Here is a 15,962-nt window from a genome sequence, read left to right as displayed (position 1 = left end):
CGTACAATAAATAATTGCGCAACAACAGTGCGGAGAAATTTGGCGTTAATGGATTGTGGCAACAGACGACCGATGTGAGTACCTTTGCCAACAGTACGACTTCGCCTGCAACGACTCTCCTGGTCTCGTGACTATATGAGTGGAACCTAGACGACCGGAAAACCGGGACTTGATCGGATTTCAGTTGATAAGAGCTGATGATAGGGTTCAGGTGTGGTGTAGGCCCGACGAAGGCATGGACCCATTTTGACAACAAAGCATTGTGAATGCTGGTGGTGGCTCCATAATGATATGAGCTGTGTTTACTTGGAATGAACAGGGTCCTCTGATCTGCTGATTGGAGACAATTTGCAGCTGTTCATGGATTTCATGTTACCAAACAACGATGGAATTTTTGTAGATGACAGTGCAACTTGTCACCGGGAAATTTTTGTGACTGGTGTGAAGAGAAATTCTGGACGATTAGAGCGAATGATTTGGCCAGCCGATCACCCGACATGAACTCCATTATTTGTGGGATGTAATCGAGAGGTCTGTAATCCTGCACCGGCAACACTTTAGCCGTTATGGACGGCTATGGAGACAGCATCGCTTAATATTTTTGCAGATGACTTCCAACGACTTGTTGAGTCCATGCCTCATCGAGACATTGCACTACGCCGGGCAAAAAGAGGTCCGACGGGGTATTGGGAGGTAACCCATGACTACTGTTATTTCACTGTATTTAGCTGTCCATAAATGTCTTGTTTTTGTGTATGAATGGGTTTGCCTGTGCTTCATCTGCAGATTCTTTTCTTTGTTGCCGCGCTGAGTGCCCGTGCGGTTAGAGGCGCCATGTCACGGAAGGCGCGGACCCTCCCGCCGGAGGTTCGATTCCTCCCTCGGGCGTGGTTATGTGCGGTGTTCTTATCATAAGTTAGTTTAAGATGGTTTAAATAGTGTGTAAGTCTAGAGAACGATGAGCTTAACAGTTTGAATATTAGTATTTTAAACATAGCTGCACAACAGCAACGGTTCCACGTAATAAAATTATAAACAGCCGACCAGTTGCAATGGATAAAGAATTCTTTACCTAGGTTTCAACAAATTTAAATTTGTCTTCTTCAGAAGGTGGCAATTTGGCATTAGTATAGACTAATGTATCATCGCCGTTTTTACAAATGTCGGCATAGATCCATTTGTCAAAATTAAAATATAGCCCTAGAAATAGGGTTTGTCACGTAAATATAAATTAGTACATGGATGTTGCAGAGCTCGGTTGTGAGTACATCTACTTTCCCCCAAATGACATATGCCGCCATCGGATCAAAATAGACGTCGTCTTTCCAGGTGCACTGTTTTTTTCCATCATGTATACGACTTCATGCTAGCCATTTACAGGGCCTTTTCTGTAAGACGGCTAAATAACCGATTCATTTGTAATTCAGCATCAGCGATAATTTTAACGATGTATTAAGTAATATTTACGAAAGAGGAGTCGCCCCACTGGATATCGCCTCAGATCTCTCTTCAGAGACTGCGGCATCACTCGCCACCATACAATGAGACATCGAAAATCATTGACAGTACAAGCGAACCAAAATTAACTGAGTCACATATGCATTCAAAGTGTAACAAGAATTTATATTTTGATCAATACGTTGAGATTAATAATACAACTCATTGTAGAAGCACTCTCGCAGGCCAAAGTTTTTGAACAACTTTTATGTTCCCTGAGGGGTAAACTACATTGCGTTGATAGTTTGGTTCCAATGCAATGCCTAGTTTAGCCGCTACTGCACATTAAGCTTCACTGAAAGTCACAGTGTGGAAATTCGTGGTCATCGTTTACTAGGAGTACACACTACTTAAACTGACTTACGCTAAGAACATCACACACCAATGCCCAAGGGAGGACACGAACCTTGGACGGCGGGAGCCGCGCAAACCACGGCAAGGCGCCTTAGAGCGCACGGCCACCCCGCGTGGCTATTAAACCTTACGCGCCTTGTATTAGGCCAAGGCGCTAAGCAAACACACGCCTAGCAGCCTGGACAGCTAGACCCAGGTATAGTTACGGTAACCTGCAGTCCAGAGGCCTGCACGAACACTATCAGCCAGCGCCTGTCGAGGCTGAGGCAGCTCAAGGCCCGCACCAAAATGCGCGACGAGGCCCTGCAGGCCACTGAATCATCCCATCTCAACCATGCAGACTCAGCGCTCTACACGCCAAATGAAAACCCTGACGTAAAACAAATGTGACACACAACTACACAGGCCGAATTTCGAGTCACCAACTAATCCCCAACAATCTCAGCAACCTTAACAATCTAAGCCCGACCTACAACCCGGTATTCACTGTCAAACCAATGATTCTCCTAATGAAAAGGAATCTCTTGAGATCCATGACGACGCTGGTTTTCAAACGGTACGCTCCCAGCGTAACTCGAGAAGAAACTCAACTGTGTCCAGACAATCTGGTGACAAACTAGTAAAATTTGATCTGAACATTCAACCTAGAATTACAAGTAGCTCAACCTCGCACAATCTGTGAATTACATGAATTTCAGTAGGAACGGTGTCAAACTCACCACCATCCAAACTAACTTTGAAACCAGACTAAAAAAAAAAAAAAAAAAAAAAAAAAAAAAAAAAAAAAAAAAAAAAAACAGTTGGCACCAGTTATAGACCGAAAGAAGCTATCAAGAAATAAATTCACCCAATAAACCTCAACTTGATTGGAGACCACATGAACCCTTGGTAAGTGTCGTCATCACTAACGTCGATCACGACGTCACCAATGAGGAAGTCGAAGAGAAGAGGAACTAAACGTGCAGGGATACCAATTTATAAACAAACAAAAAAAAAAAACTCTCATCTACTCACGACTCACAAAATGACCCACCAAAAAATACCTGTCATCTCTGATCACAAGGAAACCATAGACGAGCATCTTGCACACCACTTCAGGCTGCACTGCGTAACACGTAAGGCTGAATTATCCAACCCACTACCTCCGCAAAAAATGAAACTGGTTGCATCTTGGAAAACTGTCGCAATGAACCCAAATGTGGGAACAGAAGCGGATCTCATCTGATATTCAACTGCAAAATAAATTATAAAAACAGAACACCTACATAGAGCAGTTGCAATGGTACTCATCTCGCTACCGATCCAAACTGCTCAGAAAGGCCGAGGCAACACATCTCCGCCGACAGAACAGAGAAGATCAAGTGCATTGACGAATCAACTTATCCCGTGCAGGAATGCTCACAAACTGAAAACTTTCTTGGTGCATTCACCACTGCACAACTGAACATTCTTCCGGAACATACATCCTTTATGATTACAACGATAAAAACGCTCTCCAGAAAATTCCTGCCGCAATGGATGGAAACTGCGCACACCTGCAACAACATGCACATCTACATCAGAAAACCACCAGACTCATCTGTCCAAGTCTAATGCTACACTCTACAAATTTGGTAATTTTCTCAAATTCTCGTCCAGAAAAGACATCGCAACTATATGCTTTGTCAACGCAAATGATCTCTATCCTAAAAATGAGTTCTTGGAAAAATTGGTTCGAGGACAAAACATTGCAATTATTGGAATCACCGAAACCAAAAGCTTCGGCAAAGATATAAGCCTTCTCGATAATGTATGCCACAGGTTAGACAAACCTAAAGCAGGCAGAGGAGGATGTTCACGAGGAGTCGCCATTTTTCATACAAAGTAACTTGTCGCTATAAGACTTGATTAACCAGAAAAACTGAACACCCACCAAGCAATTATCCTAAAAATAGTATGAAAATGTAGGAAACCGATTTTCTTCGCAACTGTATATTTATCTCCCACTGGGAATCTACCAATTGACCTCTTTGATTACATCTTAATGCCAGATCCACTGTTCTTGGCGACAAAAGCAACAACAAAAACGGCGATCTTCTCACTGCAGTTCTAAACGACAATGTGATCCACCTAGAAATTAATTCACGTAGTTTCATCAACCACACTGGAACCTTCATAGTTGATCACATTATTTGCACAACGCAAATTCCTAGTCACTGCAGCGAAGTGGAAATAGGTGACGACATTTCCAGCGACCACTTCTTTGTCATCATAAAAATAAGGGCTACTACCCACGTCAAAAATGACAACCACAATAAGGAAACTTCTATCGACTCAAAAAATCTTAATATAGAAACCTTAAGAACATAATTTTTAAGCAGAAAGCCCAACACGATAGCCATCTGTATTGTAGAAGACCTTGACAACTATAACCAGCTAATCGTCCAAACTATAGGAGCTGCTGTCACTAACAATGCACCGAAGAAAACCATAATAGAACATGAGGACAAGCCTTCTACATATATTCTTGTCTCCGCAGCTCGTGGTCGTGCGGTAGCGTTCTCGCTTCCCGCGCCCGGGATCCCGGGTTCGATTCCCGGCGGGGTCAGGGATTTTCTCTGCCTCGTGATGACTGGGTGTTCTGTGATGTCCTTAGGTTAGTTAGGTTTAAGTAGTTTTAAGTTATAGGGGACTGATGACCACAGATGTTAAGTCCCATAGTGCTCAGAGCCATTTGAACCATATTCTTAAACTAATCAAAAAAAGAAAATTATATAGACAAATTAAACGATAATCTAATGAAATGCCAAAAACGGAGTGGAACCGTGTTAACAATCAAGTCGTATCAACGATTCCGAGCACACAGATAGGAAAGTGAGGCACATGGACTTGACCCACGTGACTCAACATGAGAATCATGGGCAAAACCGTCACCGAAGGCCCGGCTTTACAAATCGATGACCACATCGAGGAGGAAGCAACGGAGAAGGCTGAAATATTCTGCGGTTTACTCGGAAAAGTACGTGATCATCCCAAACTACGAAGAAATTATTGCTAGGGATCTTCATTCACTTCCATACCATACGAAAATACCACACCAGCCGATCATCCATTACTGAAAGAAATAAAAGAATATAAAATAGCCTCTGCCACACTAAGCGGCAAAAATACAGCCCCTGGAAACGATGGCATTGGACGATTTCATGTCAAATTATTTATACTTGTTGAAACACTAAAGCCTTTATTCAACGCAGCCTTAACTCATAAAGCTGTACCATCCCAATGGAAACATGAGCATATTAAAATAATTTCGAACCCTGTAAAATCCAAAAACAGCCCCAACTCACACAGACTATAGCAGTTTGCAGAAGACAATAGCATTACACCACATGAACAGGCTGATTTCACAGTACAGTTAAGACTACTAGCAAAATGGCAGGAGCCTCCGACTTAACAGATGCGACTTCTGCTCTCTTTCTGGACATAAACGCGCCTTTGATAAGGTTGGCATTAGGGACGTCTTCAAAAAATGCTGAAATACAGCTTCCCATCCGAGATAGTACGATTAGTAGCTAACGTCATTGGAAATGGAAACGTACAAATGCGAGTTGGGTATCAAAAAATTGTCCAAGTTGGACACCCAAAGTGGGAGTCCCCCAGCGTGCCGTCATCTCTCCATTGTTACATGAGACACATACAGCTGCCATTCAAAGATCCAGGTGGTGGAACGAAGAAATATCTCTGTATGCACATGAAATCGCTTATGATATGGATAATTCGGGTCCAGTACAGCCTGCCGCAGTGGCCGAGTGGTTCTAGGCGCTTCAGTCTGGAACCGCACGACCGCTACGGTCGCAGGTTCGAATCCTGCCTCGGGCACGCCTGTGTGTGATGTCCTTAGGTTGGTTATGTTTAAGTAGTTCTAAGTTCTAGGGGACTGATGACCTCAGATGTTAAGTCCCATAGTGCTCAGAATCATTTGAACCATTTTGGTCCTGTACGGATTTCAGAGTGGACCACAAAGGCTCAGAAATATTGAGATGTGGAGACTGCAGTGATCAGGGTAGATGCGACAATTCCTCCTCGTGCTCACAAAGCGAGTCGTGAACGATGTGAACTGTGTGAATGGGTGCACTAACGTCTTGGTACGCAGCATCAGCATTGAGGAGTAGACATTGTGCCATGGGATGGACCTCATCAGCTAAAGTTGCAGTAATGCAGCTTTGCAGAGTAACCACGGGGCCCAAGGAATACCACGACATGACTGGGCAAATCATCACCAAAGCCCCGCCATGTTTCACTCTTGGAACAAAAACTCTGCCAAAAGTTGGAAACAGTTTGAAACAAGACTCATCTGACCAAATGACTTTCCACAGTCCAGATTTTACGCCTTCAGCACCACATTTAACGGCATCTGAATTCCATCTCAGTTTGAATTTCCCAGTTTGCGGAGATCCCTTCGGGTTGACGCGTATACGAGGGTGACATTCAGTTCGGGACTGACTTTTTGGAGCTGTTGTCCTATCATTTTCCTTCACAATCCTTTTCAATGATCGCCTATCACGATGACTAAACGCACACTATCTCCCACGTTGTGAGTTATATGATATTCTTCCGCTTTCTCTGTATGCGATATACATCTTCGAGACAGTGCCTCCTGGAACATCAAACATTTCGGCTCCTCTGGTTACAGAATCATCCACCAAACCAGCACTAACACTTTGCTCTCGTTCGAATTCACTTAACTCCCGCATAATGCACTCACAGTTACACAGAACACTGTTCTGACCATGACTAACACTTGCAACGTATTCAGGACATTCATTGAAAAGATGCCGGTCGTGGTCAAATTTAATAATTCAACCTGCATTCTTGGATAGCACCTGGATTTATGTACAAGCAGGTATTTCTCTCAGTGTTCTTACATTTCCGTCCAGCCCCTTTATATTTGTTTAGTCTACAGATTCATTTTTATTTTGTTACGTGACTGCCGGTTTCGGTACGAGGTACCATCATAAGGCCAAGCTCTGACGCGCAGCCGTCGAACTCGCTTACCGACGTAGGTGTGTCATTGTAATATTACACATTACATAATTACACACAGCGTAATCACACCACTTTGGGTGAACGTATTTGACAACTGTAGCCAGGAAATGGCCTTGTGATGGTACTTAGTACCGAAACCAGTACTACTTCTTTTCTCCTGTGTTTATCCCGTCTAGAACAGCGTTCATGTTTACAGGATATGACTAATTTTATTTTCTAGTTTATCTTTATAGCCGGATCCAGTTCCTGACTCCTTCTTCAACGTAACCTAACGGAGAGAAGCCGTGTGCGTGCCATCTGTCTGTGAATCTACATCTACATCTACATCCATACTCCGCAAGCCACCTGACGGTGTATGGCGGAGGGTACCTTGAGTACCTCTATCGGATCTCCCTTCTATTCCAGTCTCGTATTATTCGTGGAAAGAAGGATTGTCGATATGCCTCTGTGTGGGCTCTAATCTCTCTGATTTTTCCTCATGGTCTCTTCGCGAGATATACATAGGAGGGAGCAATATACTGCTTGACTCCTCGGTGAAGGTATGTTCTCGAAACTTCAACAAAAGCCCGTACCGAACTACTGAGCGTCTCTCCTGCAGAGTCCTCCACTGGAGTTTATCTATCACCTCCGTAACGCTTTCGCGATTACTAAATGATCCTGTAACGAAGCGCGCTGCTCTCCGTTGAATCTTCTCTATCTCTTCTATCAACCCTATCTGGTACGGATCCCACACTGCTGAGCAGTATTCAAGCAGTGGGCGAACCGTACTGTAACCTACTTCCTTTGTTTTCGGACTGCATTTCCTTAGGATTCTTCCAATGAATCTCAGTCTGGCATCTGTTTTACCGACGATCAACTTTATATGATCATTCCATTTTAAATCACTCCCAGATAATTTATGGAATTAACTGCTTCCAGTTGCTGACCTGCTATATTGTAGCTGAATGATAAGGGATCTTTCTTTCTATGTATTCGCAGCAAATTACACTTGTCTACATTGAGATTCAATTGCCATTTCTTGCACCATGCGTCAATTCGCTGCAGATCCTCCTGCATTTCAGTACAATTTTCCATTGTTACAACCTCTCGATATACGACAGCATCATCCGCAAAAAGCCTCAGTGAACTTCCGATGTCATCCACAAGGTCATTTATGTATGTTGTGAATAGCAACGGTCCTACGACACTCCCCTGCGGCACACCTGAAATCACTCTTACTTCGGAAGACTTCTGTCCATTGAGATTGACATGCTGCGTTCTGTAATCTAGGAACTCTTCAATCCAATCACACAATTGGTCTGATAGTCCATATGCTCTTACTTCATTAAGCGACTGTGGGGAACTGTATCGAACGCCTTGCGGAAGTCAAGAAACACGGCATCTACCTGGGAACCCGTGTCTATGGCCCTATGAGTCTCGTGGACGAATAGCGCGAGCTGGGTTTCACACGATCGTCTTTTTCGAAACCCATGCTGATTCCTACAGAGTAGATTTCTAGTTTCCAGAAAAGTCATTATACTCGAACATAATACGTGTTCCAAAATTCTATAACTGATCGACTTTAGAGATATAGGTCTATAGTTCTGCACATCTGTTCGACGTCCCTTCTTGAAAACGGGGATGACCTGTGCCCATTTCCAATCCTTTGGAACGCTACGCTCTACTAGAGACCTACGGTACACCGCTGCAAGATGGGGGGCAAGTTCCTTCGCGTACTCTGTGTAAAATCGAACTGGTATCCCATCAGGTCCAGCGGCCTTTCCTCTTTTGAGCGATTTTAATTGTTTCTCTATCCCTCTGTCAACTATTTCGATATCTACCATTTTGTCATCTGTGTGCCAATCTAGACAAGGAACTACAGTGCAGTCTTCCTCTGTGAAACAGCTTTGGAAAAAGACATTTAGTATTTCGGCCTTTAGTCTGTCATCCTCTGTTTCAGTACCATTTTGGTCACAGAGGGTCTGCACATTTCGTTTTGATCCACCTACCGCTTTGACATAATACCAAAATTTCTTAGGATTTTCTGCCAAGTCAGTACACAGAACTTTACTTTCGAATTCATTGAACGCCTCTCGCATAGCCCTCCACGCACTACATTTCGCTTCGCGTAGGTTTTGTTTGTCTGCAAGGCTTTGGCTGTGTTTATCTTTGCTGTGAAGTTCCCTTTGCTTCCGCAGCAGTTTTCTAACTCGGTTGTTGTACCACGGTGGCTCTTTTCCATCTCTTACGATCTTGCTTGGCACATACTCATCTAACACATACTGTACGTTGGCTTTGAACTTTGTCCTCTGATCCTCAACACTATCTGTACTTGAGACAAAACTTTTGTGTTGAGTCATCAGGTACTCTGAAATCTGCATTTTGTCACTTTTTATAAATAGAAAAATCTTCCTACCTTTTTTAGTCTTTCTATTTACGGTTGAAATCATCGATGCAGCAACCGTTAACTGTTTCAAATCCTGTAAACTTTGTTCTGTGTGTTATCACGCTTGTGTATAGTATTCTCTGAGGCGTAATTTCGGAACCGGCATAGTATTTGCCTGAACGAGCAAGGGAAAAGGCGTAAAATGGACACACAGGCTGGCTAGTGTACCATCCCACGATCGGTACTAGACTGCGCGTTTTCGATCAGGATCTGGCGCACCACTCAAAATAGCGTTTCACTATACGAGCACGTCAGTAGCGAAACCGGTACTCATTTGAGAAAATAAAATTGCGAATACAGACTTAAGAAATCAACAACTTACTTCTGTCTGTGTTGGGGCGGTGTCTAAACGGGCAGTACGTCGGGAGTATCTAACCTCTCTCCTAGTCACCAAACTTCACAGAAGGTCTCCTGCATACCTCGTTGCGTTAGCGCTCTTGGAAGAGTGCATATCACACTGAAGTGTCTGCGTCATTAAATCTCTGGTCACGTCCGTGAGTATCGAATTTAGCAAATAACCGTGCAGGATGAGACTGCATGTTTCATTAGTCCGCGTTCCAGCTCCGACAACCTACAAACACGAAGGACCCGGATCACCTCGGGACGGGATAAGGTTTTTTTATTGTCCTTTTTTTCTACTGCGGTTCCCCTTAACGTAATACCTCGCTTTGACAAAAATGACCCCACACAGGAATGCCGGCTTTCTAGGCAAATATCGTTACTGAAATCTTCTCGTATTTTCGGCCGAGTCATGGCGTCTTGTTGTCATAAGGTTTCGATGCGTTTCCTAGTCGACATCCTCCGATGAAGTGTTGGGTTCATGTCCGGCTCGTTCCTTTATAGCTGGTGGACTTCTTTGCCGATTACACGATGTGGTGACCAGTCGCCTCCGGAAGTGATGATGTCGCAGCCATTGGGTCGTGGGGGTTTGGCGGGGGGGGGGGGGGAGGGGGTTTGGGAGGTTGCAGTAAAGGGGGATCGCGGCGTCGAGTCCTGATATTCCTCCCTTTGCGTCCGCTGCTTTCACATCAGAGCGTCCCTGACGTATTTTTGGTAACGCCATGTCGTGGCTTAGGCCCCGACAACATCTGATCGACAAAAATGTACATCGTCCATGTAATTTAAAAATTTAAGGATTTTTGAGAATTAAATATGGGTATCACTTACTTAGAATAGGTGTTATTTTGCATTACAGAAGTAACGTGGAACAGCATGGTTTTGTGCCATGTGAAGCTGCACTTTTGACTGACCCGCCGCCAGATGCGAGTTTCGGAAGCTCTTCGATGATGCGCTACGCTAGAGGGTTCGCTATGTGCATGGAAATCAACGTCTGCGGTCCTGGCGCCGAGGTGTAAGGACGCAGCGAAGCGGACGGCAGTCGGTTGGAAGCCAGCAGCCAAGGAAGTCAGCTGATAGCTGGTGTGCCGTACAACTGGGCACTTTGGACGGTCGATGGAGGGCATGGCCAGGCGACTGTGACACCACAGGCCAGAAGGGCTGTCGGTTGGCAAGAGAGGACGGCAACGCCAGCAAGATACGCAAACGAGTGGCATGGATTACCACAGTAGAGGTAGAGCACTGGAAGTGTGCTTTAGTGGCCTGCAGTGATTCTCTGTCGGCAAGTGGTCAAATTCAGAGTCGTATGTGGCGAGTACAGCTTACATTAAATATGGTATAATAATGTTCCTTGAGTGCAACGATTCATTACCGTCATACATTGCACGTCGTGGCCGTGGGCAGAGTATATTGTTTTGTATGTGGATTCCTTACATGCTGCTGGCGTTTGTTAATGGTAATCGAAATAAGGCTTACGTGACTTATTTTTCATATTATGCCGACAGCGTGGTCTCTATTCCATAAACATTAAATATAGAAAACTGTGTGATTACTGTTTTTTAGAGCGTGGGTATATAGTAGATCTTTTGACTGTAGTAATAGTAGTAATAGTAGTCAGCAGCGGTGCAGGTACTGGCCTGATTCTTTTGTTCTACTATATGGAGTTGACGCCCAATTATAAAGTGTAAGGGCTGACTGTGTGAGTCTATTGTGTGTTTTTGTTGTTCTTATTTAGATTTGACTCCGATTTTACACCACTGGCGATTAAAATTGCTGCACCAAGGAGAACTGCAGATGATAAACGGGTATTCATTGGACAAATATACTAAAACTGACATGTGATTACATTCTCAAGCAATTTGGGTGCATATATCCTGAGAAATCAGTACCCAGAACGACCACCTCTGGCCGTAATAACAGCCTTGATACGCCTGCGCATTGAGTGAAGCAGAGCTTGGATGGCGTGTACAGGTACAGATGCCCATGCATCTTCAACACGATACCACAGTTCATGAGGAGTAGTGACTGGCGTATTGTGACGAGCCAGTTGCTCGGCCACCATTGATCAGACTTTTTCGATTGGTGAGAGATCTGGAGAATGTGCTGGCCAGGGCAGCAGTCGAACATTTTCTGTATCCCGAAAGGCCCGTACAGGACTTGCAACATGCGGTCGTGCATTATCCTGCTGAAATGTAGGGTTTCGCAGGGATAGAATGAAGGGTAGAGCCACGGGTCGTAACACATCTAAAATGTAACGTCCACTGTTCAAAGTGCCGTGACGGAGACGTGTAACCAATGGCACCCCACACCACCACGCCGGGTGATACGCCAGTATGGCTATGACGAATACACGCTTCCAATGTGCGTTCACCACGATGTCGCCAAACACGGATGCGACCATCATGATGCTGTAAACAGAAACTCGATTCATCCGAAAAATAACGTTTTGTCATCCTTGCGCTCAGGTCCGTCGTTGAGTACACCATCGCAGGCGCTACTGTATGTGATGCAGCGTCAAGGGTAACCCCAGCCATGGTCTTTGAGCTGATAGTCCATGCTGCTGCAAACGTCGTCGAACTGTTCGTGCAGATGGTTGTTGTCTTGCAAACATCACCATATGTTGACTCAGGGATCTAGAGGTGGCTGCACGATCCGTTAAAGCCATGCGGATGAGAAGCCTGTCATCTCGACTGATAGTGATACGAGGCCGTTGGCATCCAGCAAGGCGTTCCGTATTACCCTCCTGAACCCAACGATTCCATATTCTGCTAACAGTCACTGGATCTCGACCAACGCGAGCAGCAATGTCGCGATACGATAAACCGCAATCGCGATAGGCTACAATCCGACCTTTATGAAAGTCGGAAACGTGATGGTACGCATTTCTCCTCCTTACACGAGGCATCACAACAAAGTTTCACCAGACAACGCCGGCCAACTGCTGTTTGTGCATGATAAATCGGTTGGAAACTTTCCTCATGTCAGCACGTTGGAGGTGTCGCCACCGGCGCCAACTTTTATGTGAATGCTCTGAAAAGCTATTCATTTGCATATCACAGCATCTTCTTCCTGTCGGTTAAATTTCGCGTCTGTAGCACGTCATCTTCGTGGTGTAGCAATTTTTATGGCCAGTAGTGTATTATTACAGTTGAAAAAGTAACTCATATTACTTAATATTTTCACAAGATCAGTTTATTTCACCAACTGAACAGCACAAATTATCATTTAACTTATACAGAATGATTCGGTGATGATGTTACAAACTTTCACGCATCATGAAGAACGGTAAATGTATCAGTTTAAGGATAGACAGCCTCATCCATAAATGACCGAATCGAAAATTATAAGTCAAAATCGGTCTGATATCTCTGCCAGTCTAGTGTAAGTATCGGCACTATTGTCGCATATTTCAGATGTGGTAGTGAGATCCAAAGTAATAAAAAAGTCTAATAAATATGGGCTCTAAAATGTGTAGCAATTTTAATGGCCAGTAGTGTGTATTCTGTTATACTGAGAGGAACCCGTTCGTACCTCTAAGGGCCAAGAGTGCAAATATTTTGATCTGTAGTATTGTTCTGGTTGGTGCCCTTTTATGTGTCACTGGAGCTACGCCTAATATTGGATTGTTTCACGATATTGCTTAGGGTTTCTTTAATTTGAAACATCCTGGCAGATTGAGACTGTGTGCTGTACCCAGACTCGAATTCTGGGCCTTTGCATTTCGCGGGAAGTGCTCTACCAACACAGCTACGCAACCACGACTCACGGCCCGTCCTCACAGCTTTACTCCCGCCAGTATCTCGTCTCCAACCTTCTGGGAGCTTCTGTGGTGTTTGGAAGATGAGATACTGGCGGCTGTAAAGCTGAAAGGCGTCGTGCTTCGGTTTCTCAGTTGATATAGCAATTGCCCGCATAAGACTACGGCCTCGATATCCAGTCTCGGTCCCGTGCACAATTTTAATCTCGCAGGAAGTTTGACATCAGCGCGCTCTCCGTCGCAGAGTGAAAATTTCATTCTGGAAACATCGTCCACGCCATGTCTCGGCGCAGTATTCTTTCTTCCAGGAGTGTTAGTCTTATAAGTTTCGCAGGAGAACTTCTGCGAAGTTTGGAAGTTTGGAGATGAGGTTCTGTCGGAAGTAAAGCAGAGAGGGCAGATCGACAGTCGTGTTGGAAATGTGTGGTAAGTATCTATGGGACCAAGCTGCTGAGGCCATCGGTCCCAAGCCTTACACACTACTTATTCTAACTTCAACTAACTTACGCTAACGACAACACACACACTAGTGCCCGAGGGAGGACTCGAACCTCCGAGAGTGGAGCTGTGAGAACCGTGTCAAGGCGCCCAAGATCGCGCCGTTAAATGGTTCAAATGGCTCTGAGCACTATGCGACTTAACTTCTGAGGTCATCAGTCGCCGAGAACTTAGAACTACTTAAACCTAACTAACCTAAGGACATCACACACATCCATGCCCGAGGCAGGATTCGAACCTGCGACCGTAGCGGTCGCTCGGCTCCAGGCTGTAGCGCCTAGAACCGCACGGCCACTCCGGTCGGCTCGCGCCGTTGCCCCACGCTGCTGTCTTGTTGGGGTATCTCAGTTGGTAGAGCACTCACCCGCGGAACGCAAACGTCCCGAGTTCGAATCCCGGTCCGGCACGCCATTTCAATCTGCCAGGAAGTTTGATATCAGCATACACTGCGCGATTGAAGATGTCATCGTAGGAAGTCATTAGTTTGTCATATTCTGCTGCCCATTTTATTCGGGTTCTAGAGCTGAACAATATATACTGAGCTTGCAAAAGTCATGGGATATCTCCCACTATCTTGTCGGACCAACTTTTGCCCGGCGTAGTGCAGCACCTCGACGCGGTATGGAATCAACAATGTTGGAAGTCACCTGCAGAATTACTGCCCCTATAGCCCTATGTAAGTACTAAAGTGTTGCCGGTGCCGGATTTTGTTTATGTCCCACGAATGTTTGATGAGTTCATGGCGGGAGATCTGGGTGGCCAAATCATTCGCTCGATATGTCCAGAACGTTCTCCAAATCAATGATGAAAGTTGTGGCCCAGTTACACGACGCATTCCATCGTTGTTTGGGAACTTGATGACCATCAGTTTCTGCAAATGGTCCCCAAGTTCAGTTGGAGCAGAGGACACAGTCCATTCCGCGTAACTACAGCTCACGATATTATGAAGCCACCACCAAATTGTCCAGTGCCTTGTTGACAAATTGAGTCTATGGCTTCGAACCCTACCATCAGCTCTTACCAACTGAAATCGGGACTCATCGGACGAGGCCACGGTTTTTGAGTCGTCTAGGGTCCAAGAGCCCAGAAGAGGCGCTGCAGCCGATGTCGTACTGTTAGCGAAGGCACTCGTCTCGGCCGTTGCTGCCACAGCCCATTAAGGCGAAATTTTGCCGCACTGTTCTTACCCATAAGTTCATCGTGTATCTGACATTGATTTCTATGGTTACTTCACGCAGTGTTGCTTGTCTGTTACACCGACAGCTCTACGCAATAGCAGCAGCTCTCGGTCGTTAAGTGAAAGCCGTCGGCCAACGCGTTGTCCGTGGTCATAGGTAATGCCTGAAGTATGATATTCTCGGTCTCCGTTCAAATTCCCGTCATGCGCCCATAGTCACGTCAGAAACGTCAGGTCTGCCAATGCATTGCCCTTTAATATCTTGAGTACGCGATACTTCCGCCATGTGCGTATGTACAGATCTGTACCCCATAACTTCTGTCACTTCAGTGTAATTTGGAGTTGTCATCATTGTTTACTATTATGGCCTTGTAATTTGTTGTGGAAGGTACTTATATTATTTTTTAAATAAATGTATTTGAAAAGATGTGCCCATTCCGCACTACTCCAGCCCAGACCCCACTCCACCAGAAACTTACGCTACAGTTTGTCGTCCATGACAAGTAAGCTAGCACTAGTTGCCTCATCTCGCCTCCCTTGCTAGAGAGAGCCGACAGCGGAAGGAATGCCGCTGAGGAATCTGGCCGGTCCGCCCCCGCCGCCCCCGACTACCCCGCTCGGTACCCGAGTACCGGGTAATTAAGACTGCGGCGCTCCTTGTGCCGGCGGTCAGCGCTGTCCAGCCGGTCCGTCGGGTGGCATTCACCGCTGGAGCTTCCAGTCTGGGCTGAGCGGTAATGAATCCCGCCGGCCTCTCGGGCCGGTAATCGAACACTCGCCGCCCACTGGCTCCCCATTATCGCGGCTGCAGGCGTCGCACCGCTCACCGACAGTCGCCGCCGCCTTACGTCTCCCGAGAGGGAAGACTTAAGTCCTTCCCCTGAGGCACTTCA

The sequence above is a fragment of the Schistocerca piceifrons genome, chromosome 7 (assembly GCF_021461385.2).
Source record: "Schistocerca piceifrons isolate TAMUIC-IGC-003096 chromosome 7, iqSchPice1.1, whole genome shotgun sequence".
NCBI classification, from domain to species: Eukaryota; Metazoa; Arthropoda; class Insecta; order Orthoptera; family Acrididae; genus Schistocerca; species Schistocerca piceifrons.
The sequence above is the reverse complement of the archived record's forward strand: the minus strand, read 5'-3'. Positions refer to the sequence as shown.